Source organism: Pleurodeles waltl, chromosome 5 (assembly GCF_031143425.1).
Source record: "Pleurodeles waltl isolate 20211129_DDA chromosome 5, aPleWal1.hap1.20221129, whole genome shotgun sequence".
NCBI classification, from domain to species: Eukaryota; Metazoa; Chordata; class Amphibia; order Caudata; family Salamandridae; genus Pleurodeles; species Pleurodeles waltl.
In genome coordinates this window covers 539,647,971-539,668,406 of record NC_090444.1, presented here as the reverse complement: position 1 = coordinate 539,668,406, position 20,436 = coordinate 539,647,971, and the positions used below count along the sequence as shown (strand labels likewise).

The 20,436-nt window shown below is 44.3% G+C and overlaps 1 protein-coding gene across 1 annotated transcript in view; it reads left to right on the top strand.

Moving 5' to 3' along the window:
• Positions 1-20,436, top strand: part of EFEMP1 (EGF containing fibulin extracellular matrix protein 1) — a 572,290-nt gene that overhangs the window by 42,129 nt on the left and 509,725 nt on the right. The gene's annotated exons all lie outside the window — the stretch shown is intronic.

Genomic DNA, 20,436 nt, shown 5'->3' with positions numbered 1-20,436 from the left:
GACCCAGGAAGATGCTACCAGCGAAGGCGAGGGACCCAGTGGGACGGAGGCCGAGGGGAGTGCCACTGGGGAGACAGGGTCTAGCACCTTATCTTAGGAATCCTCCTGTGGACACTCCCTGGCAGTGGCGGACCCATCTGGGAGCACCCCATCACCATCTTGGTCCTCCACCCCCCTTACTAGCACCACCCTCCCTGTAGCTCCCCACCCAGTTGCTCACTCACCTAGAAGGGTGGGCATCACCTCTGCCGCAGGCACCTCTGCCCCTGCCCCAGTCAGCCCTGCTGCCCTCAGTGAGGAGGCTATTGACCTCCTGAGGTCCATCCCTGTGGATCAGTCCACCATCGTGAATGCCATCCAGGGACTGGCAGCTCAAGTCCAACAGAGCAATGCGTTCCTGGAGAGCATTCGCAGTGCCCTGGCTGGCCTCCAGAGATCCTTTCAGGCTGTGGCTCCACACTGATGGCATCCAGTCTCCCTGTGTCTAACAAACCACCTCCAACTATCTCTTTCCAATCCCAAATCCCTCTCCCCACACCTAGCCAAAGCACACATACACACAGACATGAACCCACCGCAACAGACAAGGGTACCACTGACAAACACAAATAACACATGACCCACCAGCGGCATGCACACAAGCAACAGCCACCTGCAGACACACCAACATCCACTCCCTGCACTGACTCCCGCACCACCCCCTCCTTTACGGACACTACACCAGACACACCTACAGCCACCACACCGTCATTCATGGATCCAGCCACAAGTCTGATCTTACCCACAGTCACCACAATATCTGACCTGCAGACATCCACCCAAGTCACCACATTCGCAGCTACCACAACCACTGACACCCCCACATGCAGCACATGTACCATACCTGCAGCCACCACCCCAACAGACAGTCACCCATCCAGCATGGCATCCCCCTGCAGCTTCTGCCAAGACACCTATACGTCTGCACTCATCCACCCAACAGAACCCAGCACCCGTAAGCATTCCATGCATGCACTTGCACCCAAGACAGGCACACCGACACATCTTAAAACCACTCCGTCTCCCTCCACTCCTCTCAGTTATCCTTGCTCCATACTCCTCTCCTACCCCCTGAAACCCCCAAGCGTTCTTCCTCCCTCCCCAATTCCACCCCTTCCACCTGCAAGTCCTCCCCTGCCCCCCTGCTAGTGCCCATTCCCTTCCCCCTGCCAAGAAGTCTTGCCCTCCCAAGCCCAGGCCAAGGACTCCCCTCCCAAACGCAAAGTCAAGCCCAAGGAGCCCCCTCCAAATCCAAGCCAAAGGACCCCTCCCAAACCCAAGCCCAAACGCCCCCTCTCTCTAATCCATGAGATGCCTGCCTGTCCCCTTGATGCCCCTACCATGTGAAGGGCAATTTGCAGTCAGGAGTCAAGTTGGGGCACTTTAAAGTGCCATTTGTGCCTTTGGCACTTTGGACTGGCCATTGGCCTTTTATTTGTAAAATTATTTTTCTATGTTAGATTTTAATAATACACCCTGCCCAACATGTTGCTGGATTCAATGTTGATATACTTTTCCTGCCTTTCTTTCAAAATGGCAGTTTGGTCTTTGTGGGCTTTGTTTTGTGCGTGTGTGACGTGTGTGTGTTGGTTGTGCAAGCTGTTGTACCTGGGCTGCATGTGTGGGTGTGGACCTGCCATTTTTCCCGCTGTCATTGCTGTTGATGGGTGTTAGATATGTTTGTATTTGTTACATGCATGTATGTAGCAAACTTGTGTATTGTTTGTGGAGAAATGTGTAATGGTGGTGTTGTGTGCGCTTGTGTGGTTGTTGTGTGTGTGTCTGTGTGTGTGGTGACGGCTATGTCATTTGCGTTGTGTGTGGTGTTGGCATGTTGTGACGTATGCTTCATTGTATGGCAGTGTGATTATGTTTAATGGTTGTCTTTTGTTGTCACATGTTGTTGTTAGTATATGTTGTCATGTGGAGGTGTGTAATGACATTGCTTGGCAAAGCGTCTGTGTAATTGCGCTTGTGTTGTCCTTATGTCTACTGGTGCTGTTGTGGATGGTTGTGTTGGACAGTGCAAGTGCCGTGTCTGCTGGTTGGTGTGTGCATGGCACGTGTGTGTTGCCTGTGGTGTGTGTAGTACGGGTGTGTGTTGGTGTAGTATGGGCATGCATATGTGTATCTAGGTGTGTGTGTATGTGCGTACGGGTGTGAGGTTACTGGTGTGTGCATCGCCCTCGCAAGCCGTCTCGAATGTGAATGTTGGTTGTGCGTGTGTAGTTTGGGTTTTCCCTCCAGTGTGAAGTAGGAATGTGTACTCATGGTTGTTGTCTTCTTTGCTGGTTCCGGAGTCATTGTACGAGCAGGAGCAGTGGGAGGACTTCCAGTTCAGGTTCCATGGCGGCTCCAGTCAGGTATGTGTTCCAGAAGGTGGGTGTTTCCTTTTATAGCATTTGATTCCGCCAGGATTTTCGTAGGGGTGCAACCGCAGCGGAAACCTTGGCAGTATGCAGCTTCATAATATGTCTGGGGTGAACACGGTCCCCACCAGCCTGAAGGTGCCAACAGCCATTCATGGCAGCATGTCCATACTGGCGGTAGTGGCAGTGGTTAGGCTTTGTTTTGTTGGGAAGACCGCCATGGTCATAATTTGGCGGTCTTAACCGCCAGGCTGCTGGCAGCACGACCGCCAACAGGGATGTCCTGAGACCGCCAAATTCGTAATGGCCCCCTAAGTCTAAATTAAGATTTCAAAGAATTTCACTAAGAAACAGAGGTTTTACAGGCAGTTCTAATGAGGTACTGGTGAAATACTGCAATTGTACAAACAACAATTATTTCTCTTTAACACCAAATCAAGTTTGTGTCCTCATCAGAAACGTTTGTACTCCATAGCAACACTGCAAACACCACTGACTGATATATGCTCCAGTTCAGTGAAGCTGTGTCTGTTACGGTGTGTTGTAACTCCACAAGGAAATGGAATGTATTAATTTTATGAGAGAAAAAAAAAGGGTTTAACATGCTGTGCCAGGATATAAAATGGTCTTCATTGTTAATGTGTTAGTCATACGTCCATCAACATTACTGTGCCAGAAACTAAAATATCAATGTATTTGAGTGTTGCTCTAATTTTCAATAGTGCTAACTATAATATCAGGGGCTACCTCTGGTTTTCGAAGGTCCTCCTAATAAACTGATGTCCGATCTGCTAGTTTGTCATTTATTTTGTTAAAAGCAAAATGTATGCCTCGTACAGAAAGCTCTGCTCTGGGAGTGTCCTTGTTCTTTTAAACATGTTTGCAGGAAGCAAATTGGTAATGTGTTTTTCTCAATTTTAGAAACAAATATCACAATTTTCATGTGGCAATGTGAGAGGGGCATTACAGTGAGAACATTTGTACATCAGTTTTAGGATGGCAAGGCAAAATATAAACTGGCATGACATCTGCCTCTGTTATTTTAGCAATTGGCTGACAATGTGCACTTTTCTGGGGCAATTTGAAACATGCTTGTCAATATGGAAACAGCCTTGGCAGTTTTCTTCAAGTGGTGCGGAAAACTCGCTTGGCAAGGGGATAAGAAACAACTCGCATGATAATGGGAGAAGAAACATTATTGAGAAAGTAGGCCCCTTCCCTACAGTGTGTGGACCTTCAGGAGGATGGGGCCCGCCTTCAAGGATACATGCAGGCAGCTGCCGCAAATATCAAGGAGAGGGGTGGGAGGAACAAATACATTTTTTAAAAGAAGACTTACCATTTGCCGCCGCCATCTTCTCCTACCACCTCACTCGTCCTCCTTTCCTGTTCTGGTGTCCCATAATTCACTGAGACACCAGAAAAGTCTCCCCAGCAATCCTGGCGCTGCTTTCAAGCAGCATCAGGATTGGTCTGAGTGGCTCGGACTGCTGCTCAGACACAAAACCTGGGGCCTGTGCAGTTTCTCTAGCCCGAAGTGTATACAGCAGGGCTGGAGAAACCTAAGTGCGATGTGTGTTTGGCCGCCTTCTTAGACCGTCCAAACACACATGCCCACTTAGTGCACGCAATTCCTCATCCCTGTCCCCCCCCCTCCCGTGGCCCAGCCCGCCCCTCCCTTCACATGCTGGCTGAGCCAGCAGCAGAAAAATTAAACGATATTGAAGAATCATTTTATTTTTCTGCTGCTAGCTCCTAGCCTGTGGAGCGACGCTCCTCCGCCATTGCAGAGGAGCCGCCCCTATATGCAGGCAGCAGTATTCTTTCACTTTCTCGGCTGGATTTATGCAGTGACCGTGCAGGGCCTCTGGTCCCAGGCCTAGAGAAAGGGAGGAGGCAGTTCTATAGACAACATAAGCTCTCTTTGCATGCTTCTTAACAACCTGTCTTGTATCTGTAAATTAGAGCTGGCAAGGAGTACCAGTGAACTGACATTTCCCTGTACTTTTCCTGTTATGATGTAAGTTTTTATGTTTGTTTACTTAAATAACCTGCCTCACTCAGGTGGCTACAGATCAATACAATGACATAAATATCTTAATTGAAAGGATTTAGACTTGCAAATGCTTGTAAGAATACATGTGAAAGCTAAGCTTTGCTGCCGAGAGCAAATACATTTTCAAGATCATAATCGGACTGCACTCGGTGTAAGAGTAGGCCTGCTTGATGCTTCATGTAATTTCTTAGGTACTAAGATGAGAGTCTGATACTTCAGACTTGTGGAGTGCAGTGCACACATTTAGCTGCCTGTGGGTCCTATTCCAGAGCCCACATTTACTAAAGCTTTGTGCTGGGTTTGCACACTTGCACAACAATAGCTCCCGCAGCCCCTGCGGGCGGAGGGGGATAAGCTGCTCCAGGGGGGCCTCTCAGCACAATGTGCACGGGTGGCTCACCCTTGGCCTGACAGCTCCTGACTGGGTCTATGTACCTTGGAAGGCGGGGCTCAAGTTTTGTTAAGCCACTGTCAAGCAGTCCTGTCTCCTGCAGTCGTGGCTCGTTCAATGGTAAAGGGCCGGTGTGGCACGCAGGGGGACACATAAACATTTAATTTTGCTAAAAAGATAAATAAAAAAGGTACCCGCTCCTCTTTCCTGGTCACTGCAGGCAGGCACAGGTTCCCAGCCTTCCCTGCAGCCAATCATAACGCTGCATGTAAGCAGCATTAAGATTTGTCGAAGCTCCCAGCCAAGGCACTCCCAGGCAAACTGGGAGCCTGTGCATGCTCTCTCCAGCCCGGCAACACAGTGCCGGATTGGAGAGAGCACAGTGCTCATGTGTGTTTGGCCGGCCTCAGACGGTCAGCCAAACACACATGCGCACTGAGGGGAGTGCACAGTGCACCCCCCTCACCCCCATCACTCCCCATGGTCCCACCCTTTTAACAACGAAATGATAATAAACACAGTTTATTATCATTTTGCTGTTAAAGGATTGCAGCGTCTGCTGCACGTGGGAGGGGGTGGACGCTCCTTGGCCATAATAAAGGAGCCACCTCTGGTCTCCTGGCAAAGTAACTCCAAAGCAGTCACCCTTTCACCTGTGTAAAAATAACTCCAAAACAGCCACCACTTCACCTGTGTAAAACTAATTAAATTGGATCATACACAAGTGCGGACCAATCACGCATATTTTTATGTCTTTTATCAGAGGCAAAAATGACAGCATCTGTAAAGTCACCAAAATGTTCATGTGCTAAATGCAAGGAAAACACAGTCAGTATAGTCTAGTGCAGTTATTGAACTAATTAAGAACATAATCAAGACTGTACAATACAACACAATTATGGAAGAAATACATCAAACATCCTTCTTTATTTTGAGAAAACCTTATATAACTAACAGCAGACCTGGTGTGTGTTTGCCTTTTACAAAAACAAAACTACTAAATCCATACATTTGACAGGTTGGCTTTGCATTTTGTGCTCTGTACAAAAAAGAGAATGCATATACTTCTAACTGAGAAATGTAATTTGCTTGACTCTACTAGAGCAGAATAAGACATCTAGGAGGCATTATAAAAGACTTCAGATACAATCAAGAGATGGCTCCTACTTGCAGAGGTGTATGGACTGGCCTAGAACGGAATGATGCATCCAGTTCTATGAGGTCCCTCCACGGCGCCACTTACCAAGGCTTTAAGTGGGATGCAAAAAGTGTTTGTGGGGGTGTCTGTTTGTTTGAAATGGGTGTGGCCTATATAATTAAGGGTGTGACTTAAAGACATAAACTACATTTCTGTGATGTTGATATTGTGCCAAACGATCGGTACTTGCGTTCCTTTCTGAGCTTTCTGCGATTTGATACAGATATATAACACAACCACTGACGTAGCCTAAAACCAGCCATGACATTTGGTTTGGTTAAGATTGTTAGCTCTTTAAGATTAATGAGTACCAGTGATGATTTTGTTGTAAATAATTAAAAGTGAAAATGTTTCACTTCTGTAGCTGTGGAGGCTGTAGTGATCTTCAGTGTGTTTTAATCACACCTCCAAACACACAACACACTCACTCACCTATGATCCCTGCATTTTCTTTTATTTTTCCCTTGTCAGTTTTTTGACAACTAGGTACATCTTTCACACACATTTATAAAGAATCACAATTGGAACTGGAATAAGTGACCAGTGCTCTTTGCACTCGAAAGAGAGGCAGTGATATAACATTAGCCCCCACAGCCTAAGGGGTGTGGGAGGGGAGCTCCAAGGGGCCTCCTCTGCACAGTACACTATTCACGGCTGCAGGCCCTCGGCCTGCAAGCTCATGACTTGGTCTGGGAAGAGAATCCCCATGTATTTTGCAGGAGGAACCCCTCAACTTTCATTACGCCACTGGGTTTGCATGAAAGAAGTGATACAAACCAATCACAAAGTGTTGTGGCTGGATTCATGATACAATGCAAATCATGATGTGAAGTGTTTTTTGTGCTACTTTATGCTAAGTGGGAGTGCCGTGGGGGTGCATGAGCTTTCCCATGCTACGACCAATGGATTTTGATGCAAATCCCTATCTGCTAACATTGGTAAATAAGGATTTGCATCAAAGATATGAAAACTCATCAAGGCAGTTTGTACCTGTGGAGCAAAGTTTAAAACTCTCCACATCTTTACAACTTTGCATTTGTGCTCCACTGTACAGTCCACAAATAAAGTGGAAAAACTATTAAAGAATAATTTTTGTACTGGAGGGCCCCATCCAGTACAAAACCTCTGGTTTACAGAACGCACAAACCCTTTCAAAATGGTGCTACGGTGTATATGTTGGTCCATGACATTCTAAAGTGCACCAGGGCGGAAAGAGAGGAAAACAGAGCCATTTGTTAGCTGTTCTGATCTGTCCCTTTCTCATAATGAAGTGCAGAAACTTTCATTGCTGCCCTGCATTGCATGAAAAGTTAGTATATTTGTCCCATGTGTGTCACACTGTCAATCAGTCCTGACTTTTTCTCCACCAGCTCTTTGCATTTTGAGACTTTTTATGTTGGTGTTTTGCATAACAAGCACGCAAATAACACTTCTTGTAAGCCCCTCTTTCATAAAAACCAAGGATTGCTTGAAGGTGGAACACATTATATGAGGTCTATTGAAAGCTTTGTCGACCTACGTACTTGTGTTTTGTGAGAGAGAGTTTAAGTGGTTTTGTCCCATGCTATGCCTTTTTTTCTGAGGTCGAATTTCTCCTCTGCTGGTCCATGTTGTACTTGTTTTCTGTGAGGGAGGTCTGCGCAATGGTTAACTGTATTGCATATTTTTTGTGAGAGCCGTTTGCTCCCAGTGCTGTACATGTCTTGAAAGTGGCACTCCCACAGCTTCTGCTCGTGTTCTTCATGTTGGTGCGAGGGTGGTTTTCGACTCCCATGCCAAGCCTCTACCTTTTTTGTGAAACGTCCACTGCTGCACCCTATAGTTTTGTGATGGAGGCTTGCAGAGCTACTTACTGTGCTACTCCTTCCTGTATTATGTGAGAGACTCCAATGCAGCTCCCACCTCTACTATGTCTGGGGTTCAATGTTGTTTTTCATAGCTGCTGCCCATACTGTGAGTTTTGTATGTGTGTGCGTGTGTGTGTGTGTGTGCTCACATGCGTAGGAAGATGGTAGAGCCAATCACAGCGCTGGTACCTCTACTGTTTGTGTGAGGAACGTCTGCACTTCTGTTTTCTGTTTTATAAATTGTCAGTGTGAGAAAATCCTGTCCTCCTATACTGCACCTCTTTTTTGTATGTTTGAAGCTTGCAATGCTGCTACCTGTTTAGAATCTACTGTACATAAGTGAAGCTTACACTCTTGCTATCAATGACTACCAGTTATCTGTGATTGAAATATTTTCTGTTGCTGCATGTGAATCATGTTGTGAGTTGGATAACCTCTGTAGCTCCCTCCTTACATTTGAGCTCTATACTCAAGCAAAGTGTTATAAGTAATCTGGATAAAAAAATAACCTGGCAGGATTGAGAGTCTAGTGGCTGTAGGGGAAGAGAGAACTTGACAGGGTACAGTTTATTTATTTTTTAGTGACATTTATACATAAATTGCAAAACTGGCATACCCATTTTTGCTTTTCCACGCTTATATTCATATTACCATGTTGTGTTCACATTGCCCTTTTTAACAACATATTAACAGTAGAAAACAGACCTTCCAGTTTAGCTGATAAAATAACCAGTTCGCAATACCCTCATCAAAAAGGAACGGTTTTAATACAGACCTACGATTTTACATGGCTCTTAAAATTTTGATGGCAAATATCTCATTCATATATGAGTTTCACATTTTCCTTTTCAAATATGTATTGCTGACCCAGTTTCTACATTGCCCCGAGATTAATATTTAACCAGTTTCACCAAAACCATATTGCCCCTAGAAAACTGCTAGTATGTCTTTAATGTCTTTGTCCGTGTCATATTGTACAAAAAAACATATATAACTATGTCAACTTAAACATTACTATGGAAGTTTCCATTTTTTTACCCATAAAATTGCAATAATAATTTTCATTTTGCAATACCATTTTGACACACCCACTAATATGTTGCCCAGTTTTCCATGTAAGTATCCAAACTGCAGCTCTCCTTAAATCAGTTAGGCATTAATTGACAGGCTCCTCGTTGTATCTACGGACACAGTCATAGCAACTGGAATTATGCTACAATGCAGGATCTGATTATGTGACAGAAATAACTAAATTATATGGCAAAAAAGCAAATTATGGTGCCACAGAAACACATAATTCTAGTGGTCCTGCATAAGACAACTATATGTAGCTTCTGTCTGGGGTTTCCCACCATTCTCCAGATGTCATCTATACATAAACCTAGGTAGTCTGACCACATGTACATATATGTTCAGACATACACATCTGGAGAAGTAAACACCCACATGCATATGAACACTGGAAAAAAATTGATTATTAGTTAAGCTGGTGACAACCCACTGTAAACATAAACTCAATTCTTGTCAGGATGAATCATTAGAGGCACTAATTTAACCTGAGCTCAACCCCGTAGTAGCTATGACACAGAGCAGACAGGCTTAACTTAGAGGCAATGTGTAAACTATTTATGCAGTAATAAAGTCAAAACACAACACAACAAATATCCTGAACAAATTTTAAAAAATAAAGCTTTTTTAGTAGATAAAACACCAAAATGACATAAAATCAATAGGGGAAACAAATGTATGAATTTTTAAAGTTTAAATTCAAAATAGTACCAAAAAGTGTCAAGCACTGACAGTGGTTAAATGGTTGCAGTAGACTGGGACTTAGGCGTGGTATGAGGCCAACCATGAAGGAGAGAAGCTTGGATACAGAAACAAGGTTCAAACCAGTTGGAGATTTTACCCTGGGAAAATGAAAGTCAAAAATTGTCAGTGGGCTTGGCAGCAGGCTGTAGCCAAGGAGGGCTCTGCAAGGTTGGATAGCCATTGAATAAGGCTGGGGTGTAAATATTGTGCTTTGGTGCAAAAGCTGAGAGGGAGAGAAATTGTTATTTTACACCCAAGGAAGATCTCTTGCCAGCTGGTAATGTAGGCACCTTTGCTTGGGCAAGATTTTTTTGTTCAGACCTAGTGACTTTTTAGGAACTCTGTTTCCTCCAGCAAGGCTGCAGAATATAGCCAAAGAGGGCTCCACAAGGCTGTATGCTGTCTCTGCAAGGTCCCTCCATAGAGGATTTGCTGTTGTGAAAAAGCACCAAGAATGAGAAAACTGAATCTTCAGCCCAGTGGCAATGCACCTTGGGCAGATTGGTTTGATAGGTTTGTTCTGGTCCTCAAGGGCTTTGGAGCTAAACTGTTTTTAAGTCCACTGTTTTAGTGGTGGTCTGAGAAGTCTAGTCTGGATCAGAAAAAGGTTCCATGGCCTCCAGGACAGCAGTTGGGAGTCAGCACTCACTCCAGCAGGGTCCATGACAAGTCCAGTTGAAATTCATCAGCTGGGCTGTTGCAGGAAAAGGTTCCCTAAAGCTTGTTGTGTCCCTATAGCTTGGACAGGAAGGCAACTTTATGACCCATGGAGTCCACTTCTTTGTCCTGAGTACAAGATGAAACAGGTCAAGACCTTTAGGACTCCTCTCAGGTCACAGGCAGCAGGTCCAGCCTTCTCCTGTTCTAACTCAGGTCTAGAAAATGCTCATAGGAGGGTACTGGGGATGCTACTTTTATTCCTGTCACTAGCTTGTGGTTGGGAGTGATTTGTGCTTCCTCCCTAACAAAAAGGGTAAACCTTCCCAAGATTTACCCTACCACCTGTCCCAGTATTTCCTGCATGCCCTAATGCAAACAGTCCCACAGTGTCTCTCTCTGCCTAAATCCAAGATGGTGAAAACCTACCTCCCTTGTGCAGGGCCTTTGTGCACACTCTAGATGTGTGGCCAGAGAAATGAGCAGCTTCTCCTCTGAGGCCACTCTGGAACAGTTCTGGAGTCTTAGTGGCAGCCTGACACTGAGCTTGATGTGGGCCTGACTTGGGGAACAAAAGAAGGGCTCACTACAGGTATCATACAACATCTGCCTATGACAGGGGAGGCCACTGGGGTTTATGGAGTAAGGCATCAAGGAAACAGCAGATATTTGCCCTGATTGCTGCTGGTAAGTGCCTGTTGGGCCTTACTGAGGCGCAAGGATTGGAAAGGATCATCAGGTCTTTGCATTGTGTGAGGGCATTGGCATTCTACATCCACTCTTTACTGTGGAGTGGTGGTGGAAGGAGTGGTATTTTTCCTTAATAGAAGAGGGTGATAGGGAAACAGTCGCTGGACTTTCTTGCTCTTTTGGGAGGTTCGGGAGAAGATTCTTGGAGCAGGGGCTGATGGGAGACTGCAAAATGGTACCAGTCCCCCTGTTTCCCTCAGTGGTCCCTTTTGGCTAACAAACAGTTCTCCACAGTACCAAAAGGGCACTGAAGCTGTTGCTTCATGAGCGTCTAGGTCATGAAGATCACAAAAATTTAAAATTGTGAAGTTCTAAATTAGAAGACTTCATAATTTCACATACCATTGTGTTCCTGCATGGCACGTTTTTTGTATAGCTCCGAAGGTTCCCCAATCTTATATGTGCAGTGTTACATTTGCAACATTTTCCTTGCTCCTATTTGTGGTGTCTTTTTAATAGGTTTTGGTGAAAAAGTCCTACATTATTATTAGTTGTAGTCCTTAGGGGAACACAGCCAATAATTATAGGTGATGTAGCAATTTTCTAAATTTGATGAATGATTTGCAGCCAGTAATTACAACGCCGTTTTGCCGTGATGTGGTAAAACGTTTTCTCTAGAATGATTAGACATGCAGCCTAATGTGGAATGTCTTCTCTAGCCGTGCCAATATTATGATAGGCAAAAAAGAGTGGGCATTACTCTGTTCATGAAAGTTAATACCAACATACTGAACTGCCTTACAGGAGTGTGTCCGAGCAACTGGAAGACTGATTTTTCAGAATAGGTGGTGGAAAGTTTTTGCTTTGGAGGTGATGGTTATAACCCTAGTCAAAAAGGAAGATCATCCTGGCGTCATTCTGGAGTCATCTGATGACTTCATCTGTGCTATTCCTGCAATTATCTGGGGAAGTCATCCCAAGCCATCCTGAAGTATGTGTATAGGGCGAAATATTTAAATGAGATGACTCTAGAGTCATCAAAGAAACTACTCCAGGATGGCTTCCTGATTACTTAACTGGAAAACATGTGATGATCTTTTACTACTACAGAATGATCCCATGATGATTTCTGGATTAAGCTGTATCACTCCAGGATGGGTTCCTGATTACTTCAGTGGAAAACATGTGATGATCATTTACTACTGTGGGATGATCCCATGATGATTTCAGGATTAGATTGTATTACTCCAGGATAATCCTATGAGTACTTCATGATGGGCCGTAATATTACAGAATGATCTTGAGATGACCGCAGAATGGGACTCTATTACTCAAGGATGATCCCATGATATCTTTAGAATGGGAATGTATTAGTCAGTGTTGATTTCACGTTGAGGATGTATTACCCTACAGTTGGTTCTGGCTGCATTACTTCATGGCAATTTCAGTATGGTTATGTATTATTTTAGAATGATCTTGAGTAATAATGGGTAAACCTTGTTTGACATTCAGGAAGTAAAGAAATCCACAGTTTTATTAATTTGTTGGCTGAGCCGATTACTACTACAAAAACAAGCATTGGAAAAGGAAATAGGTCTCACATTTTCGACTAAATGGCTTGCCATTGTTTTTTTTGCTGATGGTCTGCAGTACTGGCAAAAATAAAGTCTGAAAAAGAGGGTGCCAATGCAATGTGGACACATGACACTGTAGTGGCCAAGAAGGATCACGCACATGTGCTTGCCTCACCATGCATGCACTCCCATACTGCATGAAACAGCCACCGTTTTAATTATTGTTTTATTTACAGGTGCAAGATGGGGACTCAACTTGGAATGCACGGAAATAAAAACAATAAAGTACAGATTTTAAAATGTGCACAAAAAAGCTGTTGAAAACAGAGAGAGCAAGCAAGAAAATGAGAGCTGCCAAGCCATTAAAAAAAAAAAAAAATACATTTTTTAAGGATTGTGACAGGAAGAGAGCAATGAAAGAGGGTGGAGGGAGTAGTAAATGCATAGGGTCAATCGGTAGTAGAAAGGGTAGCAACAGAGAGTGTGAGGCAGGGGAACAAATAAAAAGCGAAAACAAACAGCTGGGAAGCAAGCAATGGACAAGTTGTGGGTAGTGGAAGAGGGGCAACATGCAGCACCCGATGAACGGTGGTACATCAGGTGGAGAGCAGTAAGCGAGGAAGGGAGCAAGAAAACACATGCTTTCTACGGAGTGCTAAAGAACACAAGCATTTGCAAAGCCAATAGGCCTTGCCTCTGTGACAGTTATTGGCTTTGCCAATGTGTTTTAGCCATGTTGTACACCAGTATGGCAGCTGTTCAGCATGGCTAAAAGTCAGTGGTGTAAATAAGAGTGGTGTGGAGTGTCGTAAAGTACAGTGGGGTGTTATGGAGTGCCTTAGAGTGTTGTGGCTTGGGGTGGTGCAGAGTAGAGTGGAGTGTTGTAGTTTGGAAAGGTTTAGTGTTGTGGAGTGAGTAGTGTCTCAGAGTGGAAGGGCAGAGTGGAGTAGAGGGTCATAGATTTGAGTAGTGCAGAGTGGAGTAGAGTGCTGTGGAGTGGCAAAGAGTGTTGTGGAGTGGTATAGAGCAAAGTAGAGTGGTGTAGAATGGAGTAGATTGTCAGAGTGGAGTGGCATAGAGTGGCATGGACTGAAGTGGCGTAGAGTCAAATAGTGGAGTGAAGTAGTATGGTATAGTGTACAGTAAAGTGTCATGAGTGGCAGAGAGAGTTGCTTAGGGTGGAGTAGTGTCACAGAGTGGCATATACTGAGTGTCAGAATGGAGTAGAGTGTCAGAGTGGAGTGTTGCATAGTGGAGTAGAGTCGCCTAAAGTGGAGTGGCAGAGAGTTCTGGAGTGGTGTAGATCAGAAAAGATTGTTGTGGAGTGGCAGAGAGGCATGGACTGGGCTGTTGTAAAGTGGAGTGCTAGAGTCACGCAGAGTGACGTAGTGGAGTGGTGTCACAGCACAGCGTGGAGTACAGTGGCACGGAGTGGCATAGAGGGAGTTGCTTAGAGTGTTGTAGTGTCAGATTGGCACAGAGTGGAGTAGAGTTTAATGGAGTAGAGTGGCTTAGAGTGAAGTGGCATAAAATACAGCTGAGCAGAGTAAACTGGCTTAGAGTGCAGTGCGATAGAGTGCCTTGGTTTGGAGTAAAGTGGTGTAGAGTTCATTGGCGTCGAGTGGTGCAGAGTGGAGTGGAACACTGTAGACTGCAATAGAGTACAGTGGTGGTGGGGTTGAGTACAGTGACATGGAGTAGATTTTTTTCAGTAGAGTGAAGTGATGCAGGGTAAAGTGGAGCGGTGCAGGATAGAGTGCAGAAGTGTAGAGATGAGTGGCGTAGAGTACATTGGTGAAGAGTAGACTAGAGTGGCATAGAGTATAGTGTCACAGAGAGGAGTGGTGTAGAGTGTATTGTTGTGGAGTGTTGCAGAGTAGAGTGCTGTAGAGAGCAATGGTGTACAGTTCAGTGGTGCAGAGTAGAATAGAGAGGTGTATAGTGCAGTGACGTAAAGCTCAGAGGTGCAGAGTGCAGTCTTGCAGAGTAGTGTCGTACAGTGTAGTGGTGTAGTGTGAATTGGCATAATGTAGCGTTGCAGAGTAGAGTGCTGTTGAGAACAGTAGCCTGCAGTACAGTGGTGCAGAGTAGAACTGAGTGGTGGAGAATGAAATGTATAGAGTGGCGTAGCATGCAGTGGCATAGTGTTGCTGAGTAGACTTGAGTATAGTGGTGTGCAGTCTAGTTGTGCAGAGTAGTTGGCATAGAGTGCAGTGGTGTCGAGTGCATTGGCATAGAGGGCAGTAGTGCAGAGTAGTGGAGTAGCACAGCTAGACTACAATAGAGTAGAGTGGCACAGGGTGGAGTCTAGTGGTGTAGAGTGTAGTGGCATAGAGTAAATTGCTTCAGAGTAGAGTGAAGTGTTGCAGGGTGGAGTGGTGCAGGGCAAGGTGTAGATGTGTAGAGATGAGTGGCACAAAGTGTATTGATGTAGAGTCACAGTGTGCAGTGGCATGGAGTGCAGTAATGAAGAGTAGCCTAGAGTAATAGCAGAGAATGCATTGGTGTAGAGATGAGTGCTGCAGAATGCTGTGGAAAGTGCAGTCTTGAAGAGCAGAGTCTCAGAGTGCAGTGGTGTGGACTGTATTGGCATATAGTGTTGCAGAGTAGAGTTCTGTAGAGAGCAGTGGTGTACAGTTCAGTAATTCAGAGTAGAATAGAGCATGCAGTGGTGTAGAGTTCAGTGGCGGAGACTGCAGTCATGCAGAGTTGTGTGTTAGAGTGCAATGATGAAGAGGGCATTGGCGTACAGTAGAGTATTGCAGAGTAAAGTAGTGTAGAGAGAAGTAGCGTACAGTGCTGCAGAGTAGAATAGAGTGGTGTATAGCAAAATGATGTCAGAATAGACACTAGTGTATAGTGGTGAAGAGTGCAGTGGTGCAGAGTAGCTGGCATAGAGTGCATTGGTTTTGAGTAAAGTGGAGTAAGGGGACATTGGATAGAGTGCTGTGATTTAGAGAAGAGTTATTGGGATGGAGTGGAGTGGCAAAGAGAGTACTGGTGTATGGTTGAGTCGTGTGGAGTGGCCTAGAGTCTGGAGTGGTGCACAGTGCAGAGGTGAAGCATGCAAAGTTGCTCATTAAAGTAGAGTGCATTGGCATAGAGTGGCGTAGAGTACATCTTTCTGCCCGTTTGCCACTCCTTTTTAGCCATCCCATCATGAATTACCTCTCTTTGCTGCCACCAATACTTCAGATTCCACATCTCTCACTCCAGTTTTACCTCAGTCTGTCCCTTTCCTGGCACCCAACACTGTTTCCCTTCATTCAGGACAATTCCCTCCTCCACCTCCTTTACCATTCTGTGATCTTGTCATGGAACCAAATTCACTTCCATTTTAAATGCCTTTGTCCCCTCCTATAAGTCATCCCTTCTTGTAACTGTTCCTATGTCATCCAACTCCATATTCATCTGCCCAACATCCACTACTCCCACCTATCCCTATTCTCAACCATGCCAACCATGACTTTTCCTGTCACCTCTGCACTGCATTTCCTATCTGTCACGTCTCCTTTCACACCAGTCAACCATTAGCTATAACACACTGTTTGCACCTATTACCCGCTCCGAACAAGTGGCCATCCCCGACTGCTCCTTGTGCTTAAGCCATTCATTAACAATAGTCTCCTATTTAATGACATCTTCTCCCACCAAGCAATGTCAACTTATTCCTTCTTTTATCTACATTTTACTTCTACTGTGACCCATCCCAGCTACATTCTATTAACAGTTATCCCACATCTATCCAGTGTCACTCATTCCCTGTCCACTTCTATTAAACTGCCACGCTGTCCCACCAGCCCTTCAATACAATACTCTCCAATCTCACCTTCTTCCAAGAACCATATACTCAAACTATACATACCTGTCTTTGTCTGTTGAAATCCCCTCTCATTGTCTGTCCTGCCATACTGTCACACTCATTAGGCTCTCCTGACAGTGTGTCTCATTCTGTCAGACCACCTTCTATACTGACATCAAAAAAATGAATCAGTGAAGTACATACTTTTCTGACATCAGGAAAATGACTCAGTGAGGTAAATACATAGATTTCTAGTGATCTTGGGAAAGGTTTGCTTTACGCTTTATAATACCGTGAGAAAAATGTAATTTCTGACCGTCATATAGGTGCTAATCACATGTGCAACAGTTAAAAGCAAGGCATTAATTTTGATGGGAAAAAAATACTTCCATATTTGTGGCTCGATTGCCCAGGTGAAATCAGGGAAAGGGGATCAATCTGGGCTTCCTGGCTTGATCAAATTGTGTGATCCCAGGCAAAGAAGTATTTCTGATTTTTGAGCCTTCTTTTTGTTCATAATCATACATGAGAAAGGGCACCTTCAAATACCTGACTTGAAGATAGTTGCTGTAAAAAATGCAATGTTTCGTTTAATTAAGTATAACATTACTCTATGCAGAAAAATAATCTAGGTCACAGATAGAGAACTAGGGCCCGTATTTATACTTTTTTTAGCGCTGCATTTGCGCCGCTTTTTGACACAAAACGGCGCAAACCTACAAAATACAATGGTATTTTGCAAGTTTGCGCCGTTTTTGCGTCAAAAAACGACGCAAATGCGGCGCAAAAAAAGTATAAATACGGGCCTAAGTCCGTTGTCATGTTTACCCTAAGAGGACTGTCAAAAGACATGAGGCAGTAATGTTTCTCGGTATGGTACCCATCAATGTAGTCATAAAAACTGACATTTCAATGTGAAACGCTTTCGCATGTTAAACTTTTTAAAGACATGGTATCATATTATATGATATTTGCTGCATGATTTGCATACACAACACTTTAAAGGCTCGGCTTGTGCAGGAGTTCTAAGAGCCAACCACCTATTTCCAGCCCCAGCAACTGTCTTCCCTCAATTTTCTGGCTTAACTTTCACCCCTTAAGAGCAGCGCCTCTTTAAATAGTCTGAGCGCAGGGTCGTAAACAAAGCCCCACATTCAAGAAAGCCCGTGTATTTTGGAGTCCGATACGCACGCTACAAAAACACACAATTGTTCAACATCACAACAGAGGCTTACTCCTGCATTCACCTACTCTTTCAAATAATGCAGGGGGAATTACAGAGCAACAATGGCACAGAACAACCGGAGAAAAACATCACTTTCCCCCTGGGACTTTACCCTGCATTTTCAAATTGAAAACGGGACTGGCAAAGTGTGTTTTCATTATTTCCACACAAATATTGTGCCGATGCAAACTGCGTGAGTTGTGTTCGCTACTCTTCCAACAGCACTCCTTCGAACTGGAGTAGGAACTACTAGACATTACAAAAACACTTATGTACCAACACACTTTGCCGCCAAATGACCAGGCAGTACATTTTTGGGCTCCATTTAAAAGCCAGTCTCCTGCCTTTCAAACAAAGCGCATCACACACACATCTCAAAAGGGCGACGAGAGCCACGAAATCAAATCCTGCCTCACTCTCCACCTCTCCCCCGGTGCACACGTCTCCAAAAGAAATACCGAGTGAAATGGAACAAAATATCCCCTTTAGCACAGCACTGAATCCACGCACTGCCCGGAGCAACAGCAACTCTTTAGCCTTTCCTTCGCCATCGGGCACAATGTAATTGTACTTCCGCTTCCGTTCCATTGGAAAAGAAACATTTGGGTTGAAGAAACAGAAAAGGGACTACCGCGAATTCACAGTGCAATTCATTAACTTGGCGGCCATCAAGCATTGGCAATGACAACTAGTCTCCTTACTAATAGAATGCATTGCTATCTACAGATGCACACATACTTAAGTGCAAACGTGTCCCTAAGGCATCAGAACGCTCTACACGACAATGAGATACGTTACAGGTGAGCCAGACGTTGCACATTTTTTAAAAGTACATGGAGGTTAAGAATCTCTGGATGTTGAGCAGGTGTCGGCACTCCAACCTCGAAGTTGTTTCAAAGCTTCACTTGGAATTATGTTCTTTTATAATAACAACCACACGTAATATTATGGAACTGTGTATTCTTTTATTATAACAGCCACATATAGTAGTTATTATTAGAGCTAGTGAAATAATGCTATAATTAAAAAGCAAACTTGGCGAGGTTGACTAAATTCTGTGGCAACAAAAGACAGATTATTCTGCACATTCTGTGACCTATGGAAATCATTTTTTTAAACAGATGCAAAATAAAGGCACTCCTGTTGAACAAACTGCAGTGTAAATGTACTACTACTTACCTCAATGTAAAGACTCTTGATGTAGTCCATTGCACATTCTTATTTCCCTACATAAGCTAACTTGTGTAATCAGGTACTCATCCTCAGATCATCAGTAACAATCTTCTTTTGTGAAGTAATCAGAAAGTCATTTTCAAATCATCCTCAAGTTCTCAGGAAAAATCACACCTTGTGAAGTAATCAAGAAGTAATTTTCAAGTCATCTTCAAATCATCAAGCCTAGTTTCTAAAGGTTGCTGATGACTTCCAGAGCTCGATGATGTCTGATGACATGAAAATGACTTCTGAAGTAGTTGGACGATCATCCAATTACTATAGGATGGCTTCTAAAGTAATCCTCTTTGACCAGGGAAGGTTCCTGACCTGAGGTATACAGGTCCAGAAGGAATGGCATGGATTCGATTCTCTGAAGAGGGGAGCAGCCATAAAATTGAAACGTAAAGCTTATGATTTTTTCTGTGGGATGGGAGAGAAGGGATTCCATCTTTAGGGATTCAGTTTTAGGAAGGCAGAGGGCATTTAGTTTTGGGCTTTGGAAAACATTGACATGTATTTTTACTCTTTTATATGTGAAACAATCGTGTTGTTCTAAGGGAAATATCAAGAATTTTGGGGGGGGTGAGATAATGGAAGAGGAGAACTTTTTTTGGGGGGGGGTTATGAGAGAATAGATAGAACAGTCGATGAGTCCTTAGTACTGGATCATGAATGAGCAGGACAAGCAGGGGGGTGCTTCCGTTGGATGTGTTAATGTGGTTCCAGTTTATCATGCGGCTAAATGGCTTAAAAAGACCTGAAAAACTGATGTATTCAGGGTATGGAGAGTGCTCCAATTGTCAAAATTCTAAATGCCTTGGAAGGCTCAAAATCTATACCCGTGCGGTTTCACTGGTCTTCAAGCTATGTAAATTGCAATTACAGGCTGTTGGACGAGCCCAGGAGGATTTTTTTGAAAATTGATTCGGTGACCGGATACGAACCCCAGGTTGTTTTCCTCTATAGGAATTCAGGTTTTCGGTTCTTCCACTAAACTCGAACTGTGCATATTGATTTTGTAACTAAAAACGTAGGCAAATAATCTACTGTAATCTGAGGTGGATACTCTCATAATCTGGACACCAGTGTTACATAGTTTGCGTTTATGCGAATATATTTGTGAAAAGAGCAAAACTGGTAATATGCTCACACCTGTCCCGTCCTTTTGTCGTTCAATCTCTCGATTTCCACCTATCCTTTCTCTTCTACCGTCTTCTCTCTCTTCCTCTCTCTGATATCTTTCTTTCCAACTCCCTCTCTCCATCTCTCGAAGCCCCCTGTGCCTGCTGCAGTCAGCCTTTTTCGGGGAGCCGGGAAAAATGACAGATGCACTGCCCTGGGTTCCGGAAGCTTCCATGGGGTTCCAAAGCCGGCCTCCAAGGGCTCCTGCCCACTGACGAAATGCCCGGTGGAATAAAAGACTAGCCTGGCCCGTTTTGTGAAGCGCAAAAATCAGAACTCTATCCACTGTGCATTTCTATACTCGCAGCTACATGTTACTCTGATATACGTAAAGATAAAAGGTCTGTGGGAAGGAGAGGGTCCGAGTGCTGTTGTTTAT